The sequence below is a fragment of the Myxine glutinosa genome, chromosome 6 (assembly GCF_964187855.1).
Source record: "Myxine glutinosa chromosome 6, kmMyxGlut1.1, whole genome shotgun sequence".
Classification (NCBI taxonomy): Eukaryota; Metazoa; Chordata; class Myxini; order Myxiniformes; family Myxinidae; genus Myxine; species Myxine glutinosa.
The window spans coordinates 69,080,540-69,096,759 of NC_136266.1; the positions used below are offsets into that span (position 1 = coordinate 69,080,540).

General features: G+C 42.6%; 1 protein-coding gene across 3 annotated transcripts in view; it reads left to right on the top strand.

The window, feature by feature from the left end:
* The window catches only part of LOC137429924 (chloride intracellular channel protein 2), a 36,508-nt gene that overhangs the window by 19,115 nt on the left and 1,173 nt on the right, over positions 1-16,220 (top strand). The window lies entirely within an intron of this gene.

Here is a 16,220-nt window from a genome sequence, read left to right on the forward strand (position 1 = left end):
TGATGGTGAGGTGCCCAGGCCCTGATGCAGCAAAGCTGCCCCAAACAACAATATTTCCACCACCATCAGGTTCTTGTGGTCAAATGCTGTCTTTGGTTTTCGCCAAACATGTCTTCTGGTACTGTGGCCAAATAGCTCTACCTTTGACCCATCTGTCCAGAGCACATTGTTCCAGAAGTGCTGGTCTTTGCCGAGGTGTTCATTGGCAAATTTTAGTCTTGCCATGATGTTGTTTCTGGACAGCAAAGGTTTCCTCCTGGTACACCTCCCATGTAGATCAAATTTGTGCAGCCTCTTTCTGGTGGTAGACTCGTGTGCTTTGACATCAACAGTGGCAAGAACTACCTGTAGGTCCCGTGATGACATTCTGAGGTTCTTAGAGACTTCTTTCAGCATATTGCGGTCTGCTCTCGGGCTGAAATTGCTGGGGCGGCCTGGCCTGAACAAGTTGGCAGTTGTTTGGAATCTTCTCCATTTGTAGATGATCTTCCGGACAGTCGAATGATTGATTTCAAATTGTTTGGAGATCTTTTTAAATCCCTTCCCAGACTCGTAGGCATCTATAACCTTCTTTCTGAAGGCCTCAGAGAGCTCTTTTGATCTAGGCATGGTGACGCCACACAATTCAACAACAAAGAGCAAACGAAACGAAATGTCTGAGGTTTAAATAAGAAAGGTTCCTCCAAGATCCTCTCTAATGATGTTCTAATCATTTGCACCTGAGCTGGTGCACGTGATTCTAATTTTAGGTACTTGAAGTAGTGATAAATGTAGGGGTGTACTTACTTTTTCCACATGCGAAATTTGCATTTATGTTTATTTAAATTATACAATGGACTACAAAATGTAAATGTTTCATGATGTTTGTTATATTATATCACCTTTATCTATCAATATTGTTGAAATGAAGATCAAATAGCTGTATGTTGAAATTTGTTGAAAAAGTAAAAACTTTACATGGGGTGTCCTTACTTTTTCACGTGACTATATATATATATATATATATATATATATATATATATATATATATATATATATATATATATATATATATATATATATATATATATATATATGTGTGTGTATATATATATATATATATATATATATATATATATATATATATATATATATACATATATATATCTATATCTATATATATCTATATATATATCTGTGCAGCGTCTATCCTGTCCTGTGTTGTCCTGTGTTGTCTTGTCACTGAACTACTTTCTCAAACTTTTGTGAAATCGTACCAAATTTCTGGCATGCACATATCTCTCCCGTTGGTATGTCCTAAAGGAATTTTTTTTTTGAAAAATGTTCCAATTATTATTTTTATTTTTTTTGAATTTTTGGGAATTTTTTTTTTTTTCAACTTCAATTGTTTATAAAATGTGATATCACGTATATTGCCAATACATTTGTGCAAAATAATTGTTTGAATTATGATTGGTTTAAACCATGACAAAACGGCAACTCATAGGGGTACAGTCATTTATCTATATATGTACACATCTGGGCAGTGTCTGTGTTGTCACTTAAGGACTCCCTCAAGCTTTTGTTTCCGTAGTTGTGAAGTGTTTTTAATAACGTGGTGGTGAGGTATTTTGAATTATGTGGTGGTGATGTGTTTTTATTATGTGTTTTATGGCTGTGAGGTGTTTTCAATTTAGTGGTGGTGAGGTGTTTTCAATTTTGTGGCTGTGAGGTGTTTTTATTACGTGTTTTATGGCTGTGAGGTGTTTTTAATTTCGTGGTGGTGATGTGTTTTTATTACGTGTTTTATGGCTGTGAGGTGTTTTTAATTTCGTGGTGGTGAGGTGTTTTCAATTTCGTGGTGGTGAGGTGTTTTTAATTTCGTGGCTGTGAGGTGTTTTTATTACGTGTTTTATGGCTGTGAGGTTTTTTCAATTTCGTGGTGGTGAAGTGTTTTCAGTTTCGTGGTGGTGAGGTGTTTTCAATTTTTTGGCTGTGAGGTGTTTTCAATTTCGTGGTGGTGAGGTGTTTTTAATTTCGTGGTGGTGATGTGTTTTTATTACGTGTTTTATGGCTGTGAGGTGTTTTTAATTTCGTGGTGGTGAGGTGTTTTCAATTTCGTGGTGGTGAGGTGTTTTTAATTTCGTGGCTGTGAGGTGTTTTTATTACGTGTTTTATGGCTGTGAGGTTTTTTCAATTTCGTGGTGGTGAAGTGTTTTCAGTTTCGTGGTGGTGAGGTGTTTTCAATTTTTTGGCTGTGAGGTGTTTTCAATTTCGTGGTGGTGAGGTGTTTTTAATTTCGTGGCTGTGAGGTGTTTTTATTACGTGTTTTATGGCTGTGAGGTGTTTTTATTACGTGTTTTATGGCTGTGAGGTGTTTTCAATTTCGTGGCTGTGAAGTGTTTTTATTACGTGTTTTATGGCTGTGAGGTTTTTTCAATTTCGTGGTGGTGAAGTGTTTTCAGTTTCGTGGTGGTGAGGTGTTTTCAATTTTTTGGCTGTGAGGTGTTTTCAATTTCGTGGTGGTGAGGTGTTTTTAATTTCGTGGCTGTGAGGTGTTTTTATTACCTGTTTTATGGCTGTGAGGTGTTTATAATTTCGTGGTGGTGAGGTGTTTTCAATTTTGCGGCTGTGAGGTTTGTTTATTACGTGTTTTATGGCTGTGTGGTGCTTTCAATTTCGTGGTGGTGATGTGTTTTTAATTTTGCGGCTGTGAGGTGTTTTTAATTTCGTGGCTGTGAGGTGTTTTAAATTACGTGGTGGTGAGGTGCTTTCAATTTCGTGGTGGTGAGGTGTTTTTATTACGTGTTTTATGGCTGTGAGGTGATCTAAATTTCGTGGTGGTGAGGTGTTTTTAATTTCGTGGCTGTGGGGTGTTTTAAATTACGTGGTGGTGAGGTGTTTTAAAATACTTGGTGGTGAGGTGTTTTAAATAATGTGGGGGTGAGGTGTTTTAAATTATGTGGTGGTGAGGTGTTTTAAATTATGTGGTGGTGAGGTGTTTAAAATTACGTGGTGGTGAGGTGTTTTAAATTACGTGGTGTTGAGGTGTTTTAAAATACTTGGTGGTGAGGTGTTTTAAATAATGTGGTGGTGAGGTGTTTTAAATTATGTGGTGGTGAGGTGTTTCAAATTATGTGGTGGTGAGGTGTTTTAAATTATGTGGTGGTGAGGTGTTTTAAATTACGTGGTGGTGAGGTGTAATCGTCCCAAACTTCCAGTCTGCACCGAACCCTCCCCTATGTATGTGCTGAGGGGTTCTTTCTTGAAAAAAAACATTCAACCTAAATCTTCAACCTAAATTGCCTATAAAAATGTAATATCACAAACACAACAAATACATTTGTGCAAAATAATTGTTTGTATTATGATTGGTGTAAATCATGACAACACAGCAACTCAGGTGCACGTAGGCTGGGCCAAATCAGGGGTGATTTTCAATTTTTCATACTACAAGGTTGTAATTTACCTAAACGTTGTGGCTGGGTAACAGAAACAAAACCATGAAATTTTTTTTCAAAAATATTGACGTCTTACGGTAAAACAGCCCGTTACCATAGCAACCGTTACAGACGACTCAAAAAATTCTTAAAATCGATGATTTCTCAGGCTGTGTGTGACCCCCAGAGTTGATTCTGGTACCAAAAGATTCAGAATTGAAAGCCAAGGATGATTGGATCGCTTAACAATGTCTGTGACACAATTCAATACAACTTTTATCCCAAAAACTCATTTTTATCTCAAATTTAAGGCATTTGTTTGAAAAAAAAATGAAAATTTTGCTTTTTAATCATAGGCTAATCATTAATCAGAGCTATAGTCAAATTAAATGTACTTTAAATTAACTTTTGTCATTGATTAAGCTTTTTTGTCTCAAATTTAAGGTCTGACATTGAACATTGATAACAAAATAAAAAACCTAGTCCCAATTGTAATCAATGGAGGCCAATGACTTCTTAGTCACAACCTCAGTGGATGTTGCCAGTCCATGCAGCTTCTCCCTGACGCCCTTCACAACCCTGTATAGAGCCTGGAGCTGCGCCTCAGATTTGGGGGCCTTGTTAGTGTTCAAATCTGTGGCGAGTCCAAGTGTCCGCTCTGCTGCGTCATTGACAACTGGGAGTTTGGCCACAACTTCCTTGCCATGACGATAGCTGTCTGCGGTGGGCCACTGTGCAACGGGGAGCTTGACAAAACTGGAGTCAATACCCAAGAGTTCAAACATGCTCCAAGAGTCGTAACCAACAAAGTCTTTGAGGGCTTTACTCCCCAATTGCTGTGAGGCTGGCATCTCCTGTATCATGTTATGTGCAGTCCCACTGTACCTGAGCATAGCCCTTCTCACAGTCTGCTTGTCAGATGACGTTCTGTCCGAGAAGAGTGCCAAAGAGACCAATCTCTCTGAGAGGTACCACAAATGGTTTTGTAGCTTCTCTCGGGCCACAGTCACAAAGGACAGAAATTTGGCAGGCCACTTTGTTGGATTCTTTGCGATACTGGCCTCAGCCTTGAGGAGGTTCTTCATCAGGTACAGGTCGTTAGATGGTGCATCTGCAGCACTGGTACATGTCAACCACGCTTTAGTGTAGAAGACTGACATGAATGCAGCGAGACTGGTTATGTCTTCCAGCTCTTCGGGTGTGTAGATATCTCCCAGCTGCCAACGGAAGAGTGCCACCTTTATAGTGTATAAAGTCTTGCTCATCCAACGGGCGTGGTGGAATGCCCCAGGAGCTTTGATAGTGATGGTCCTCATACCATCAGGGACAGTCCCTCCAAGAAACAGCAGTGTGAGGTGTGCCAGCTCCAGGTAGTCGTGTCGAAGAGTCTCCTTTGTGCTATTGTCCATCCACGTCTGAAGGAAGGTGATGGTGGCATGTACATGGCCAGCCAGCTCTCTCTGTTGAGCAGACACCTCGACCAATGTGTAGTTGCCCTGGTCCAATTCACTCCAAGTGTTGAGCAGTCGCTTGAACAGCTGTTCATTAGGTCCTGTGGTGGAGCCATACACTATTGAGCAAGACGCCCCTCCAACCAATTCGTGGATGTGGTGCCGACACGCCAGTTGCAGAAGACTCCTGCCAAACTCAGTCTCCAGTCTTACTACGACTCAACTCTTGACCCCAGAGTTCACTGCCGTTGTATCGAAGACAAGAGCGCCTATCCTTGATGTGTGCAAGAGCGCCTTGAACGCCCTGATGAATGGTTACAGTAACAACCGAAAGCAGGCATTAAAATTAATGATTGTAAGCTGCTTTTGTTAACTTTTTTTTTATTGAAATGAAGATGGCCAAATTTAAACAACGTTATAACAGTTATAAAAACTGGACAATACAAGGTTGTAAAAGACAATTAAAAGTAAATTTAATCTGATTAATGGTTATCCTATGATTTTTTTTTTTTTTTTTTTTTTTTTTTTTTTTTTTTTTTTTTTTTTGTATACAATATCGAGGCTCGTGAAAGAGCGAACATTAATCACACAGAAAGACAAACCGACATATAAAAAACATATAACATAGGGAGCGGTAGACAAGATGGGGAGAGAGGGGGAAGGACACAAACACAACATTTGAGAGCAGGGACCGAGAGACATGGAGACATCGAGAGATCTGAGAGAGGGCGAGGGCTTTGGGGGGGGCGTGGGAAGGGGGCAGTGGGAGAGGTATAAAACATATGGACACTGCCAGGACTTCCAGGAAAGAAGTTGGAATTTCAAACAAGGTGGATCTGGGGTGAATTAGCGGGGGTAGAAAAGATCAAGGTTTTGGATGGGGGAAGATAAGAGATGGTGGTGAACAGCTGTTTTAAAGACCAGGAGGGAGGAGTGGGATTGAAGGGAGTGAGGGAGTTTGTTCCAGAGGCGGGAGAAAAGAGGAATGAAAGAGTGAAGGTGAGCGGAGAGCCGAGATTTCGGCAGTTTAACCATCAGAGGGTTGCTGGCAGATCTTGTGCGACCTGTAGGAATATTTGGGGGACAGAGCACAGAGAGAGCTGGGGGTGCAAGGCCGGAGAGGAGTCGGTAGAAGACAGAAAGACCACCTACCTGCCTGCGGTGAGTGAGTGAAAGCAAAATTGAAAGCAAAATTTTCAATTTTTTTCCATAAATATGCTTGAAATTTCAGACAAAAATCAGTTTTTTGGATAAAAGTGGTATTGAATTGTGTCACAGACATTGTTAAGCTATCCAATCATCCTTGGCTTTCAATTCTGCATCTTTTGGTACCAGAATCAACTCTGGGGGTCAAACACAGCTTGAGAAATCGTCAATTTAGGCATTTTTAAAGTCGTCTGTAACTGTTGCTATGGTAACGGGCTGTCTGACCGTAAAACGTCAATATTTTTGAAATTTTTTTTCATGATTTTGTTCCTGATACTCACTCACAACTTTTAGGTAAATTACATTGAATTAGGAAAATCACCTCCGATTTGGCCCAGCCTAATTGGTGCAGTCATTATCCTCAGCTAAAATAAGCCCATTCCTCAGCAACGACGCTCGGTGAGGCGAGCGAAGCGAGCCGAGCCAAGCTAGTATATATATATATATATATATATACAGACTTGGCATTTAATATGGAATTTTTTTTTTGTGGGGGTGAACTTACTTTTCAAGATGACTTGGAACCAAAAGTTCATTGGAATTATGTTGAAATTATTCTAGATTTTGTTAATGTGACCTTTAAAAGAAAAAAAAAACACATTTGACATTTCGAAGCAAATAAATTGATGCTTGAAAGTTATGTAAACTGATATCGAACTCAATTCACGGACAGTACTGTGTTAAACTTCTGTACGTTTTCCAGAAGTGTCTCTTTATTTTGCACATTAGTCAAATTTATTTTTAACAAAAACAAAAGTTAAATTACGACTGGGATTACGGACAGTAAAATTACAGTTCAGTACTTCGTGTAACCCCCACGAGCATTCAGGAGAGCACGTACACGTCGAGGCATGCTGTTCACGAGATTTGCCAAGGTTTGGACAGGAATCGCTTGCCATGCAGTGACAATAGCCTGCTGCAATTCACGCACAGAGGCAGGCTGCTGGTCCAAGTTGTCGATTTGACGCGTTAATTCTGCCCACAAGTTCTCTATCGGATTCATATCGGGGGACATGGCAGGCCACTCCATATGCTCTACAACACGGTCAGCAAGAAAGTGTTGGATCATGCGAGCACGATGAGGCCGTGCATTGTCATCTTGGAAGACAAAGTTTCCTCGAAAGGCTGCACGAGCAAATGGAAACAATGTTTCTTCCAGAATGACCCTGTACTTGAACTGGTTCAGGTTTCCATTCAGAACAACCAGGTCAGTTTTGCCCCCTGCATGAAAAGCAGCCCAAACGGTCACCCCACCACGTCCAGCTTGGACTCTTGGCACTACACAATCTTCGTTGTGGGCTTCATGCACTTGTCTGCGCACTCGGACGCGGCCATCTTGACGATAGACCAGAAATCTAGACTCGTCACTGAAGGTCACGTGATTCCAGTGCCCTGGCTGCCATTGACGGTGCTCTCTGGCCCACTGCAATCGGCGCTGGCTGTGTTTTCTGGTCAGGCGTGGCTTTCTCGGGTGACGCCTGGCACGATAGCCTGCTTGAACCAGTCGTTGGTTGACTAGCCTTCTGGACACAGGCACATTTGTCAGTTGCTGCCACTCAGCCCTAAGCCGATTAGCTGACTTGGTACGGCCATTGCAGACTAACCGGTGCAGCTGGCGATCATCTCTCCTTGTGGTTCAGTGTGGACGTCCTGGCCTCTGTATTGGAGTAGGGACACCCCTCTGAGCATTTCGTTTCAGGATCTTTGACAGCTGACCTTGAGTGATACCATACTGCCGAGCAATAGCATGCTGTTTCATGGCAGAATTTCGTAAAGCCACCACTCCATGACAAACAGCATTCTCAAGTTGACGGACCATCTCCAGAGGAAGCGGCAATAACTTTTGTAGATGTGCAGCAGTTGTTTTCCACTAATACAGAATGCAACAACCCTTATATACCCGATTGTGAAGCTAATCGTCAAATGTACCTGTCCTTACATTTTGTCACGCCACCTGTGATATAATCCTGTTATTGACTTCTTGCTGCAAAAGACAGTCAGTGACATGGTTCTTTCAACAAAGACATCACCGAAGGGTAAAAGAAACTCACCAGATTGATATACTGAGTTCAGAAAGTAAACCCAAGTCAAGAAAAATGTTTTATTCCATATTAAATGCCAAGTCTGTATATGCCATCCTCATGCAAAAATCAGCACCCCACCTCTCCAATTACCTTCTGACATTGGAAGGGATCCAATGTGATGACCTCGTCTTCCTTTCAACTCGGAGCATACTGACGTCATCTTACATTTCCCCCATCCCATATGCACTGGACTATAGGAATTAAGATTAAGATTGAACATAAATCAACAACAACGTAAATCAACATAAACCAGGTAGTTTCTCACCAGCCCAGCCACCGTCCTTCTTCGCTCTCCCTCCGTGAAACCTGCAAACCAACCTCTATCTGGAGCCTCACAAAGCCAAAAGTCGGGCATGTTTATTGCATTCCATGCAAACTGCAACCTTCAACCACATGAGGTGCCAGCCACACTTCAACCACACCGACAGTGCAGCCACCCAGACCCCCTAGCAACACGTCCCAACTTTAACACAAGGCCTCCACCACGAACAACACCGTCAGGTTGTGGTTAACATCTGGTTAACATCTCACATCATCTCATCTCACATCTCTTACAAGGTCTGTTTAACATCTCACACCAAACCACCTTCCACACCAAACCACCTTCAAACCACCTTCCAACCACCTTCCAAGGCCTGGTCAACATCTCACACCAAACCACCTTCCAGTAGAACATTCACCCCAGACCACCACAACTCACCGCAGGTGCACCCGAGCTCCCGTCCTCAAGCGATCCCTCAACCTAAGCCTCCGAGTAGCCGGATTACAGGCACACGCCACCACGCCCGGCGGACCTCCGATCGCGCACGATCCCACGTGATCGTTATAATGTCAGGCCCCATGTTTTAAAATCACATCTCGCAAATATCATATCATATCATATCTCCTTTCATTCAACGCATTCCGTGATCCCAAGTTGGCCCAGTTCAAGTCCCTGTCATGCCGTTGAATTAACACCCAGTGGGTTGACTCAGCCTGTCATCCTTTCAAGGTTAGCAAATTAACTCTGACCTCATTCCCATGCGAGCAGAACCTTTCCATCTGCAAAACTTCCCTGTCTGAATGATCTTCACACGTATCTCAAACAAAGCTACGAGTTCACAAATTATTGGGGTATCCCACCACAAATCCCACTGCTGCTACCAAATTGGGCTAACAGACGTCTCCATCCTACAAATACAACAATTGCTTGGTCAACCCCAGCCCATCCTACCTCTCCAAGAGCTCTGCATCTGGACAGATAGACAGACAATCAGAGAGGTTCCACATTACAAATGCAAACATTTGATGAATCAAAATAACAACCGCTAACACCAAATCTGCCCAGGAATTCCTGCTACCACAAGCCACCTCTATCTTGAATCGAAATGCGGAACACTTGCTCTCATCTCAAAACTTCACAGCCTTTCTTGGGAGGTGTGCGCTACCATGCAGTACCATCTCTACCTGGTGCACACCTCCTGCACTGAAGAACCAGTGTGGTAGTATAAATCTTTACTTGTAACTAGTTATGAGATTGGTGAGTGAACCAATGAGTGGTTCGTAAGAATGTCAGGAATGTACCTCGGAACATGGAACCTGGGAGTCCTTTTGTTCACCTTGTCACGGCCCCGGGCTAACACACATTCCTAAGCCCTTACTATTGTTTTTGACATCGGGATGCAAAATATAGGGTGAAGGAATTCCCAGCAGGGGGGAGCGAGCTGGTGCCGGTGAGGCGAGCGGGGATGACTGAGTAACATTTGCGGAGAAGGGATTAACATTAGCGCAGGGAGGATTAAAACTGCTGTGCCCATAAAAGCGTGAACATTTCCTGGACTCGACACACTTGTTACCAGAATCTCTGTCCAACGGAACGAACGAGTACGGCATGAGAAACAGCACTGCGCAGAGGACCGGCCAAAGAAAGAAGAACCAACGACTTGAATTACCAATCCATTTAGCTATTGTAGTCTTTATTGAATTGAAACAAGTGACTTAGTAATTATAATAAATCCTTACTTTATAAAGCTGTTTCGGTCATATTGGAGTCTCCTGAGTCTTAACACATTCTCCTACACCAGCATATGTCATTGACACGGTGCAAGCCACAACCATACCGACAGTTGAATACCACAACCATACCGGAAGGTTTTTATCCCTCGGATTGACGTTAAATTCACATTTCCCTTCTCAAACCGTCAAATCTCAAATACTTTCCCTCATCCGCCTGTGGGGCCATGCTCACCACCCATGGGCACAATCCCAGCTTGCATGTTCCTCCTCACACGGCAGCTCCACGCGTCTCCACTCTGAGCCCTTAATTTTGGCTGCCCACAAAGGTGCAATCATTGTTCGGCTCGTTGCATCATTTTCCGACCGCTGGTTCAGGTTGGTCACGTGTCGCTCCGATTCCCAAATCTTATTAATCACAATTAATCATTGTGCTGAGAATCCGCACATTAAAGAAATCCTAGTTTCGCTTCCCAAGCCACTCAAAATGTCATCAATGTACGCACATTAAATTTGCGCATTTCCCACCGGCTAGACGGAATCATTCTTTCGCCTCGCTATTCCAGCGGCTCGTGCCTCGTCATGGGGGATCTGCTTGCACGTCCGCATTCGGCCACTCCGCGTTACCATGCTGTTGGCTCCCAAAACAATCTTTCTGATTTCAAAGGGAAGCCTCTCACCAAACTGTTTCGTTCACAAATTATGTACGCAAAACGCTGCGAGATGATATTTGCAAAACTTCACACCGAAACCCATCTACTTTGCATATTTTATGCAGACAAAACAAGCAGCCCTTTGTCAATCATAAAATGTGGACACATCCTTGCAAACAAGAAGCCATAACTTACACATGTCCATAAGTCGGCCAACTACACACGTCAATGACACATCCTTGCAACCATACATACAGTCATACATCCCTACCGTCTAACCAAAAAAATTCGATTTAAATTCAAATATGAGATCGCCAATCAGCCTGACGCAAGCAATTCAACGCGATGACGTCATGCTGTCTTTGATTCAGTGCGCACTTTCATGCTTCCATACAAGTTTTAATATCCACATATACCAGTGAGTCTCTCCAACTTTGCGCGAATACTGGATCGATTCTAATTATGTACCCTCAACCGTCACTCCCACGCCAACCGATGCAACGTATTTCGAATCATTCGTTCCCTTAAACATTCTTCATACCACGTGACTGTCACCTCGTACCGGCTCGCATTTCAAAACACTGTGCACACTCAGCGGTGTTAACAGTCGTAAAATTCACAGCACAACGACCTGAGTGAGTCGTGTACAACGCCTATCCGACCAACTTGTCACTAACCACATACATTACAGAATAAATTCATGCACACGCGCATCTCTTTGTACAATCTTGTCCAACAATCCCCTATTCATTCATGTTCCTCTCACACCATTCAAAGGAAAGGGGATTTGAGGACGGGGTGGTAAGGGTGGGGCAGGGAGGGTGGTGCCTGAAGCCCGGGGACAGGGCCCAGGTCTTGGGAGGGTAGGCGTCTGGTAACTACCTCCCCTACCACGGGGTCTTGATCCAGAACCAGCGGCATCAGTCGCTGGTTCGCTTGCTTGACTATTTCCTTAATTTTCCTCTGTCCTTGTAGCTTCAATACTACAGCTTTAATGCTTCAATTTTCAATATTTCAAGAACCACTCCAATCCTTCCTACCTGTGCTTTTACCTGGCCCCTTGCTGTGAGCCTATTTATTTTCTCTTCAGGTTCACCTGTCCTGTTTGTTTCTACCTGGATTGCTGTTTTCCTATGCTTTATCTGCTTGCTTCCCTCCGCCCTTGAAGTTTCAGCACTTCTCCTGCCAGGCTAGCCTGTTCCACCGCTGCCTGGCTCTTCCTCGCTTCCTCTTTCCACCACCCCGAACAGTTTCCAATAGTCAGATGGGAAGGTTTCTCTTGTCTAGAGCTTTGTCTAGAGCTTCCTGGCTTGATCTTGTAGTTGCCACTACCCCTCCTGCCTAGCCTACCTGGTACTTGCGCTCTTCCTTTATCCTGGCCATGTTCCTTGGGTCTTCTTCATTAGCCCGCAGCCTATACTTTCCCTGGTATGCAATGGCATACCCCATCTTGTCTCTAGACTGCCCTCCCTGGGAAGTTCTTGGTTTTGCCGGCGTTGCCCTGTGGCAGCCATAGCCTCACTTCCCCCTTCCTGCTAACTGATCCCTATCCTTGGGAGATCAATAAAACAACTCGTTACTCCGAGCCAAATAGGCCTGCACTTACAATTTGTTCGTGATCCAAGCACAAAGTGACGAAAGGGGAGACAGACAACCTGGGTGAGTGAACGGAGTTCAATTTGGAATGTCCCCTCAGCATGAAAGCTCACCTTAATCAAATCAGTGCTGGCCAGCCTATCTCCGCAGGGTCTCCACAGTGTCTGCCTACCAAATCTCGCTCCGAGTTGGATCCCACTTCTGACACCAGGATGTCGGGAATCGAACCAGGATCCACAACTTGAGTTCAAGGAATAACAAGCATTTATTGAAAAACCAATTACACAGCCGCTGTGGAGGGTGAAAGGGATATACAATTCAATTGAACAGCATAGACCCAGACACTCCTGGGTTCCTTACAGAAAGCCTTCCTTATATACTTGCAGAGTGTGATAAGGATCTCTGCTAACTTTGGCAAGCTCAGCATGCTGAAACAAAGGGACAGAGTGGGCCTTAACAGCCCCCACCTTTGTCCCATCCTGGGAAATGCTAGGCTCAAGGAGAAGATGTGGGAGAAGGCTTTCACAACTTTCCCCTGAGCCCTTATCGTCTTAAACGGATGTTGACCAGGCCTTGGGTTTGATCAAGGATGAAACTTATGAAAGATTTATCACTTTAGGGAGGTTTCTTTAGCAAGCCGTTTGGAAATGTTATTAACAACATTTCTCAACCATGAAGCCAGTGAGTTGGCTGTAAAGCACATTTGAAGCAATGAGGGATCATAGGAAGCTTAATCCTATTTCTTTTATAAAGCAAACACTAAATAATAAAAAGCACGATTCCGACATATATATATATATATATATGTATGTATATGTATATATATATATATATATATATATATATATATATATATATATATATACATACATACATACATACAATCGTGCATACATACATACATACATACATACATTGTGTCTGTGAAGCATTGTCTTAGATTTCTATACAATTGCATACCCCTGACCCAACCTCCATCAAATTTTGCATTTGTGGTACCTCGAGTCAGGTCATGGTCACAAACTCCCTCATCCCCCACAAGGCAACTCTCTATACATCTATTCATACGTATCTATGCATGTGTACGTCAGAAAATCATATAAAAACTACAACGGCACTCTTCGACGTCACGACGTCGACTGATATGCCTCCGCCCACATTATTACATCATATCATTATATTATTTGTATCAAGTTTGATTTAAATCCATTCAGCTGTGCCCAAGTTAGCACATTTTTACCTGACATGACCTCGGACCTTTGACTGATTGACCCCAAATTGTAATCAGTTCATGTTTACATCATTATACATACCTGTACCAAATTTTAATTTTAATCCCTTCCAGCAGTTCACAAGTTCTCACATTTTTACCTGACATGACCTCTGACCTTTGGCCTTTGACCTTGGGACACCCAAAATCTAATCATTTAATCTTCACATCATTCTACATATCTGTACCAAGTTTGAATTCGATCCCTTTAGCCATTCTCAGGTTATAGACATATTACAGACTTTGACTTTTAACCTTTCACCTCTTGAACCCAAAATCTAATCATTAATCTTTACATCATTATACATACCCGTACCAAATTTGAATTGGATCACTACAGCCGTTCTCAAGTTATAGACCTATTACAGATTTGACCTTTGACCACAAACTCTAATCACTTAATATTTACAACATTATACATGCCTGTACTAAGTTTGAAATGGATCACTTCAGCCGTCCTCAAGTTATACACCTATTACAGACTTTGACCTTTGACCTCTTGACCCCAATATCTAATCAGTTCATCGTTACATCATTCTACAAAAGTGTACCAAATTTGGTCAGAATCCCATCACTGGTTCACAAGTTATCGCTGTGACAGTATTTTTACCTAACATGACCTCTGACCTTTGCCCTTTGACCTCATGACCCCAAAATCTAAACAATTCATCTTTACCTCCTTATACATACGTGTGCCAAGTTTGACTAAGATTCTTTTAGCCGTTGTCAAGTTATCGCGGTAACGAAAACCTATCATGGATGGATGGATGGACGGACGGACAGCTGGACGGACAACCTCAAAACATAATGGCTTCGGCAACTTCATCGGCGGAGGCATAAAAAACATCTGGCCCAATCTCCACCAGACTTTGCAAACTTGCTGGGGGTATCCACATTTAGGTTCTGGAAACAACACCCCACGCCCTCCCCACCCACCCCCCGCCCTCCCCACCCCACCCCCCCCCCACTCCCAAGGCAATTATCTGCAAGTATGTGTGTGTATGTCTGAAAACATAGAAAAACAAGACCGAAAGTCTAACAGCGGCGTAGCCGGGCTTGGTCGATACTTTAGTTGAAGAGGATAGTATATGACCTTGGTGGAGATACCAGTTAGCAAATAATGTAAGTATTAAATTTTTTTGAAGTACTGTAAGTCTCTAAGCTGCTGTCACCATGGGAACTGAAGAGATTGCATTGAGACAATGGTTTATTCTATGTTTAGAGTCAAGAATGAACCAACCATACACCGCTTCAATCTATAAACTTTTCAATAACGACAAAGGGATGGCAGTGTTAGGTTATTGCACACTGCTCCTTTCCTATGCCATCTGCAGATGCTGCATGACGTCATCGGCAGGCACTGAAGGGGCCTTTTTTTATTTTTTATTTTTTTGTATACATAATCGAGGCTCGTGAAAGAGCTAACATTTATCATACAAACAAATCAAACAGACAACCAAACAAAGTATATAAAAAGGGGAGTGGTAGACAAGATGGGGAGGGAAGGGGAAGCACATAAACACAACATTTGTGAGGGACATCGGGAATGTGTGGGAGGGAGGGGGCTTGGGGGGAGGCGGTGTGGGAAGGGAGTGGGGGGTGGGAGAAGTATAAAACACAAGGACACCAAGGACTTCCAGGAAAAAAGTTGGTATTTCAAAAAAGAGGCTTTGGGCTGAAATTAGCGGGGGTAGAAAAGATTAAGGTTTTGGATGGGGGAAGATAAGAGATGGTGGTGAACAGCTGTTTTAAAGACCTGGAGGGAGGGGTGGGATTGAAGGGAGTAGGGGAGTTTGTTCCAGAGGCGGGAGAAAAGAGGAATGAAAGAGTGAAGGTGAGCAGAGAGTCTTGATTTTGGCAGTTTAACCATAAGAGGGTTGCAGGCTTAATTATTACCGATTAATTTAGTACTTATTAATTTCCTTTCTCTTCTGGACATTATCTCAGGCATCTTTTGAGCTCGGAAGCTGATATTTGGACATGACAATGACCAAATTATTTGGCTGTGAAGGGTATTTTTGATTTATTGATAAATTAATTAATCGATTAATTATTTAATTATTCGATCAATGACTAAATTTTTTTAAAAGTTAGATTGGAATGAAACACTGGTTGTCGAGGTATGCTATTAGCCAATTGATTAAGAAATTCCTTCATGATCATTTATTGATTTTAATTCTGCAATTAATGAATCAATTATTGTACACCCCTCCCTCCCAATACCGTCTCTATGTGCTGCATGGCGGTATTGTCAGGAGCTAGAGGCGCCCCGGCAATGCCGCGTTGGAGGATTTCATTTATTTATTTGGCATGGGGGCGGTGTACTTTGAATGTATCTGTACTTGTATTTACTATATTATTAGTATTAATGCTATTATTATTATGAAAGCAATACTACTGTATTAAGAAACCTGGGCTAATTTGTCCGAAGCAGCCTGAAGGTGAGGCATGAAGGCATGAAGCCTAAGGCCCATACGTACTGTGTCGTTGGAAGATCTGTAATGTCGATGCTGTTGATATTTGATGATCATTTTAACAATCAGTTTGTT